Source organism: Moschus berezovskii, chromosome 11, assembly GCF_049115385.1.
Source record: "Moschus berezovskii isolate FMDL1 chromosome 11, NW_MosBer_1.0, whole genome shotgun sequence".
NCBI classification, from domain to species: domain Eukaryota; kingdom Metazoa; phylum Chordata; class Mammalia; order Artiodactyla; family Moschidae; genus Moschus; species Moschus berezovskii.
The window spans coordinates 109,151,195-109,158,144 of record NC_142470.1 but is presented as its reverse complement, the minus strand read 5'-3'; the positions used below and the strand labels follow the sequence as shown (position 1 = coordinate 109,158,144).

General features: G+C 46.0%; 1 pseudogene; it reads left to right on the top strand.

Annotated features, from left to right (window-relative positions):
- Window positions 1–3,311: 3,311 nt before the first annotated feature.
- Window positions 3,312–3,851, top strand: LOC148776270 (mitochondrial import receptor subunit TOM20 homolog pseudogene; annotated as a pseudogene).
- The last annotated feature ends 3,099 nt before the right edge of the window (window positions 3,852–6,950 follow it).

Genomic DNA, 6,950 nt, shown 5'->3' with positions numbered 1-6,950 from the left:
GGGTACGGGGGTTCAGGAAGGGGAACTCATGTACACCGGATGCGGATTCATGTCAATGTATGGCAAAACCAACCAATAAAATATTGTAAAATAATTAGACCCCCCCCCAAAAAAAAAGAGAGAGAAAAATAAAATAAAAATTAAAAAAATAAAAAAACATGGAACTCTGTTTTCCCGCCAAGTTGTGAAAGGGATGTCAGACCTACTGTCTGCTCAAGCGGGAAATTTTGGCTTTTTCGAGAGTCTCAGCGGGGGATTCATGTCTACGATCTTGTTGGGAGGTGATACTCCGTATTCCACTGGAGCTGGATTAAGCCCAACAGGAATCATCTGTAGTTGAGTGTGAACTCGGAGTCCTTGTACCTTGTTGCAAAATCCATGTGGTTGCCCATGAGTGTCAATACAAGTGACAGGACTCGTCTAGTCTTGCTAGGGGAAGTCGGGATTCCTCTTCAGTTGAAAGTAGAATGGTCCATTATGATCAGGTGAGGTGTGATCACCGGGCTCCTCTTAAATTGTGGTGGGAAATTCGGAGTTCTTCTCTCATCGGGACGGTTATCTCTGGGCGACACTTGAGTTGCATCAAGGAATTCAAGCTGCATATCGAATTTTTAGAAGGAACTCGGGACTTGGGTCTAAGCGATGCAGGAAAAAAAAGGGCCTCTTCTGGCTTTGAAGGAGGAATCTCGATATTTTTCTCAAGTTGCTTCATCTTCTCGAGTAACCACGGAAATATCAGGGAACCTCCCATGTTGTCTCTGGGAAAACAGAAAGCCTTTCCATTTGCAAGGGGAACCTCGGGATTCCTTTGGAGTCACTGCAGAGAAACGGGTCTGCATCTAGATTCGAGTCCGTCAACTCATGATTCCTCTCCAGTGGAAACAGGGTTCTCGTGGTTGCTCTCAAAATTCACCAGGGGAGACAGGCCTCGTCTCGGGTTCTGACATAAAACTCCGCATTATTCTCTAGTTGTAAAAGGGGTGTTAGACCACAGTAGAGTTGAATTTCTACCTGGAGATTGTATCGAGAATGCTCGGGCAGTCATGTCTCCACTCGCCTTGTGAGTTGATACTCGAGGATAGATTGGAATCGGTGCAGTGGAATCAGACAATATCACAAGTGGTTGGGGACATCGGTACCTTTTTTAATTGTGTTTTGAAACCCCGAGGATCCTCCCGAGTTTCAAGGTGATACCGGCCTCCTCATAATGTGCGAAGGGAAAGTCTGGATTCTATTGCAGACAAAGCAGGGGAATCGACTCTCATCTGGAAAAGAGGACTGGAAAACGGGGCACTTTTTCACTTGTGGCAGGCAAATGGGTGTTCCTCTCCAGTGGGCCCAGGTATGATGGTGTAGTTTTGAGTCGCATAAAGGATGGTAAGTAACCTTTCGAGTTTCCAGAGGGAATGTGGGATTTCTCCTGAGAATCAGCAGCGGAAATGTTCCTCATCTCGCCTTGAGGGGAAAATCTTGTTGTTTTACTCGAATTGCAGCAGGAAGCTTGCGGTTCCTCTCTAGTAGCCATTGAGACCTCAGGAAAACGTTAGTGTTGTCCGAGGGAAATCAGGTCTCCTCTCGTGTTGGAAGGGGAACTTCGGGATTCCTCTCGAGGCGCCGTAGAGGAATAGGGCCTCATCTAGAGTTTAGTCCTTATATTGGGTGTTCCTCTCCAGTGGGGACAGCTATGTCAGGGAACTTTCTGTGTTGCATAAAGTGTGTCAAGGACCCGTTCGAGTTTCAAACAGGAATGTGGGATTTCTCCTGAAACTCTGAAGCGGAAATGTTCCTCATCTCGCATCGAGAGGAGAATCTTGTGTTTTTTCTCGCGTTGTGGTGGGAAGCTTGGGGTTTCTCTCGAGTTGCGACTTGGACCTCAGGAACTCGCTCGTGTTCCCCAGGGATGTCAGATCTCCTTTCCTGTTGGAAGGGGAACTTTGGGATTCCTCTCGAGGCACGGCAGAGGAATAGGGCCACATCTAGCCTTGAGTCAGTCAACTGTGTGTTCATCTCCAGTGGTGACAGTGATCTCAGGGTTACTATGTAGGTTCTACTGTGGAGTCAGCCTCGTCTCCATCTGAGGAATGGAATTCTGCTTTCTCATCGAGTTGTAAAAGAGGAGTCAGTCCCCGGTTCCTGCACTGGCAGTTCAAAAAAGCATTTTCTATAGTCTCAGCGTGGGTGTCAGGTCTCCCATCATGTTGTGAAGGGATACTAGTGTTCCATTGGACCTGTACAAGGACATCAGGACCTACCTCGGTTGAAGGAGGAACTCAGAGTCCTATATCCTTGCAGCAGGATCCTTGGGAGAGTTTCAATAGGAGACAGAGGCCTCCTCTTGTGGTGGGAGAAGAAGGAAAGATTCTTCATCAGTTGAAACAGGGATTGAACATACATATCATGAGGAGCTGGGGAATACGGAACTCTTCTAGAGGTGTGCACAGAAACTCGGAGCTTCTCTAGATTTAGACGGGTATTCTGGGAGCCCATTGAGTTGTAAATATGGATACAAGCCTCCTATCGAATCTTGAGAGAGAACTCAAGATTGCTCTCCAGATGCTCCAGGTAAAACATGGCCTCATGTTTCGTTTCCTTGGTCATCTCGTGGCTTTTGTCGAGTTTAGGAGGGAAGTCTGGCTCCTTTCCAGTTACGACGGAGAATTCAGGAAGACTCTCGTGTTGCATCAGGAAAGAAAGTTACGAGGGGAAGCTCGAGATTGATCGAGTCACTGCAGAGGAGTCGGGCTTCAATTCGAATTGAAAGGGGTAACCACAAAGTGTTTCTCGAGTTGGGGCAGGAATCTTTTTAATTCCTCGAGTTGCAACAGGTGCCTCACGGAGCCTCTCAAATTGTCTCTGGGATGTCTGGAATCATTTTCAGGTGTGAGTAGACTTTGGGCTGCCTCTCGAGTGAGTGCAAATGCCTAGGGTCTCATCTGGAGTTGAATCGCTAACCTCAGGGTGCCTCTCCAGTTCTGACATGGATCTCAGTGTTCCTATGCAGTTTCAACAGGGGAGTCATGCCAGGTCTCTTGTTGAAGCATGGAACTCTGTTAACTTTTTGAGGTGTTAAAGGGGTACGATATTCCTGTGGAGTAGAATTTCTGTCCTGGGGCTTTTTCTCAATGATGCACCTGGGAAGTCAGGCCTCCCTTCGTGGTGTTAGTTGATCCCGGGGGTTCTCTTTCAATTAATACAGTGGAATCAGGTCTTAAGTCAAGCGGAAGGGGAAAGTGCTGTCATTTTGAATTGTGGCACTACCCACCGAAGTCCTCTCGAGTTTAAAGGGGAGAACGGGGCGGGCATCTGGGCTGCGCCGCGCACTCGGCTCCAAGGCGTCACCGTCAACGGCTCTTTTGCGGGCCCCGCCGCAGCCAACCCGGCTCCTCGGTGGAGAGAAGATGGTGGGCCAGAACAGCGCCATCGCCGCCAGCGTGTGCGGGGCCCTTTTCATAGGTTACTGCATTTACTTCGACCGCAAGAGACGGAGTGACCCCAACTTCAAGAACCAGCTGCGAGAACGAAGAAAGAAACAGAAGCTTGCCAAGGAGAGAGCTGGGCTTTCCAAGTTACCTGACCTTAAAGATGCTGAAGCCGTTCAGAAATTCTTTCTGGAAGAAATACAACTTGACGAAGAATTACTAGCTCAAGGTGAATATGAGAAGGGTGTGGACCATCTGACAAATGCAATTGCTGTGTGTGGACAGCCACAGCAGTTACTGCAAGTGTTGCAACAAATTCTTCCACCACCAGTGTTCCAGATGCTTCTGACTAAGCTCCCAACAATTAGTCAGAGAATTGTAAGTTCTCAGAGCTTGGCTGAAGATGATGTGGAATGAGAAACAAATGTCAACATAATGATCTCAATTAAAGTGTATTTTTAAAATCTTAACTCAGAAGATGACCGGCTCTGGGGGAGGAAGGGCAAATAAGCTTGTTATGGACTGTCCTCCACAGTGAAGTCTACCAAAGTTAATTTTTACTTTGTGTAGATCCATTTGTCTGTTTTATTTATTTTTCCCAGTGAAAAGTGTATTTTGATAGAGAGCTTTTCATTTTATAAATACACTATGAATTACTGAAATATGCATTTGTTTATTCCTAAAATGTGTAATTAGAATGTACAAATAACATCCCATTACTTACATTGAAAATACCCAGTGCTCAGTTTTGGAAGATAGGCCCAAAACAGTGTAGAAGAAAACTGAAGAATATACTTGTTTTGCTCTGCATCAGAAAGTTGGCTGGAAACTTGTGTTGATCAAAAATGAGCATTAAAATAAGAGATTATTTCTTTCATTTAATCTCTTAAATATGTGTAATGTCCTGCTATGCTATAATAACAACTTCACCCCCTCCCTTGAAATGTTTTCTTTAAATCAGTGGGTTTGATGTGTTCTGGATATTTATCTCCTTGTATTTTAGACACATGTAGTTGCAGATAGCACCAGGAATTAGATGTTTATACATTCTTAATCTGGCTGAGTAAGCTTTACCAGTTAATGTCTGCCCACTTGCCTCATATATAAACTGAGGAAATGGGTCTGCTAATTCAGCTTCTAATTCCTTTGGTTCTGTGCAGCATTTTCAAATCCCTCTTTCTGAGGGAAATACCTGTTTGGGCAGCCAGCTCTTGTGTTTTTTTATACTCTGAATTTTGCATGCTTGTCTGACTTAGTATTTTTGAATTGGTTTTTTAAAAGATATAGTGTGTTGATTTTCACTGAAATCATGGTTCTGTCACTACTTTTGTAAACTAACCTGAAACGTAACCTTCACGGTAACTGGGACGATATGCTTGTAAAAGTTTTGTTCCCATTTGCTTTTATCCTCAGTGTTCCTCCTCAATCCCCTGCCAACCCTTATCTTGTATGAGAACAAGGTGTATCTTTGTGGCTGAAGACTTGAATGAAAGATAATGGAACCTTTTATTCTCTGAATAGTGACATGTTATCTGCAGCCACAGATTAAATATCAGACCTAAGAATAAAGATCCTTGGTACTTAAAAAAATAAATAAATAAAGGGGAGAACGTCCTCCCCTTCAGATTCAAATGAAACATCGGGATTCCATAGCAGACGAATCAAGGGACTCGGTCCTCATCTTGAGATGACGAGTGGAAAACGGGGCTCTTCTTGAGCTGTGGCAGGAAGCTCGCTGCTCCTCTCGAGTTTGGCTGGGTATCTCGGGAACTTCTATCGTTTCCTTTAGGGTGCCGAGTATTCTTCCGAGTTTGAAGAGGGAATGTGGGAATTCTTTTGAGCCATTGCAGGGGAAAGGAGCGTGGAGGGGGTGATTTCTTGGTGTTTCTCGAGATGTGGCTTGAAGATTGGAGGTCTTCTCGAGTTACGACGTGGACCTCTAGGACTCGCTAGTGTTGCTGCAGGGAAGTCAGGTCTCCATTCGTGTTGAAAGTAGAAACTCGGAATGCGTTTCGAGGCGCTGCTGGGCATGAGGGCCGCATTTAGACTTGAGTCGGTAAACTCAGTGTTCCTCTCCAGTGGCCACAGGGATCTTGGGGTTGCTATGGAGGTTCCACTGGGAATTCAGGCCTAGTCTTTGTTGAAGATGGAACTCTGCTTTCCCCCCGAGTTGTAAAAGGGATGTCAGGCCTGCTGTCTGCTCAAGCGGGAAATATCGGCTTTTTCGAAAGTTTCAGAGGGAGATTCATGCTTACGATCATCTTGGGAGGTGATACTCCGTATTCGACTGGAGTTGGATTAAGTGCAACACGACTCATCTATAGTTGAGTGTGAACTCGGAGTCCTTGGACTTTGTTGCAGAATCCACGTGGTTCCCCGCGAGTGTCAATACAAGTGACAGGACTCATCTAGTCTTGCTAGGGGAAGTCGGGAATCCTCTTCAGTTGAAAGTAGAATGGTCCATTATGATCAGGTGAGGTGTGATAACGGGGCTCCTCTTAAATTGTGGTGGGAAATTCGGAGTTCTTCTCTCATTAGGACACGTATCTCTGGGCGACCCTTGAGTTGCATCAAGGAATTTAAGTCGCATATCGAATTTTGAGAAGGAACTTGGGACTTGGGTCTAGGCGATGCCAGAAAAAAGGGCCTCTTCTGGCTTTGAAGGAGGAATCTCGATGTTTTTCTCGAGTTGCTGCGTCCTCTCGAGTAACGTCGGGAATATCAGGGAGCCTCCTGTTTTGTCTCTGGGAAGACAGAAAGCCTTTCCATTTGCAAGGGGAACCTCGGGATTCCTTTGGAGTCACTGCAGAGAAACAGGTCTACCTCTAAATTCGAGTCCGTCAACTCATGATTCCTCTCCAGTGGAAAAAGGGTTCTCGTGGTTGTTCTCAAATTCACCTGAGGAGACAGGCATCGTCTCGGGTTCTGACATAAAACTCCGCATTATTCTCTAGTTGTAAAAGCGGTGTTAGACCACAGTCGAGTTGAATCTCTACCTGGAGATTGTATCGAGAATGCTCGGGCAGTCAGGTCTCCACTCGCCTTGTGAGTTGATACTCGAGGATAGATTGGAATCGGTGCAGTGGAATCAGACAATATCACAAGTGGTGGGGTTCATCAGTACCTTTTTGAATTGTGTTTTGAAACCCCGGGGATCCTCCCGAGTTTCAAGGTGATACCGGCCTCCTCATAATGTGCGACGGAAAAGTCCGGATTCCATTGCAGACAAAGCAGGGGAATCAACCCTCATCTGGAAAAGAGGACAAGAAAAAGGGGCACTTTGTCAGTTGTGGCAGGCAACTGTGTGTTCCTCTCGAGTGGGGCCGAGTATGATGGTATAGTTTTGAGTCTCATAAAGGATGGTAAGTAACCTTTCGAGTTTCCAGAGGGAATGTGGGATTTCTCCTGAGAATCTGCAGCGGAAATGTTCCTCATCTCACCGTAGGGGAGAACTTATGGCTTTTCTCGAATTGCAGCAGGAACCTTGCGGTCCCTCTCGAGTATCGATTGGGACCTCAGGAACTCGCTCGT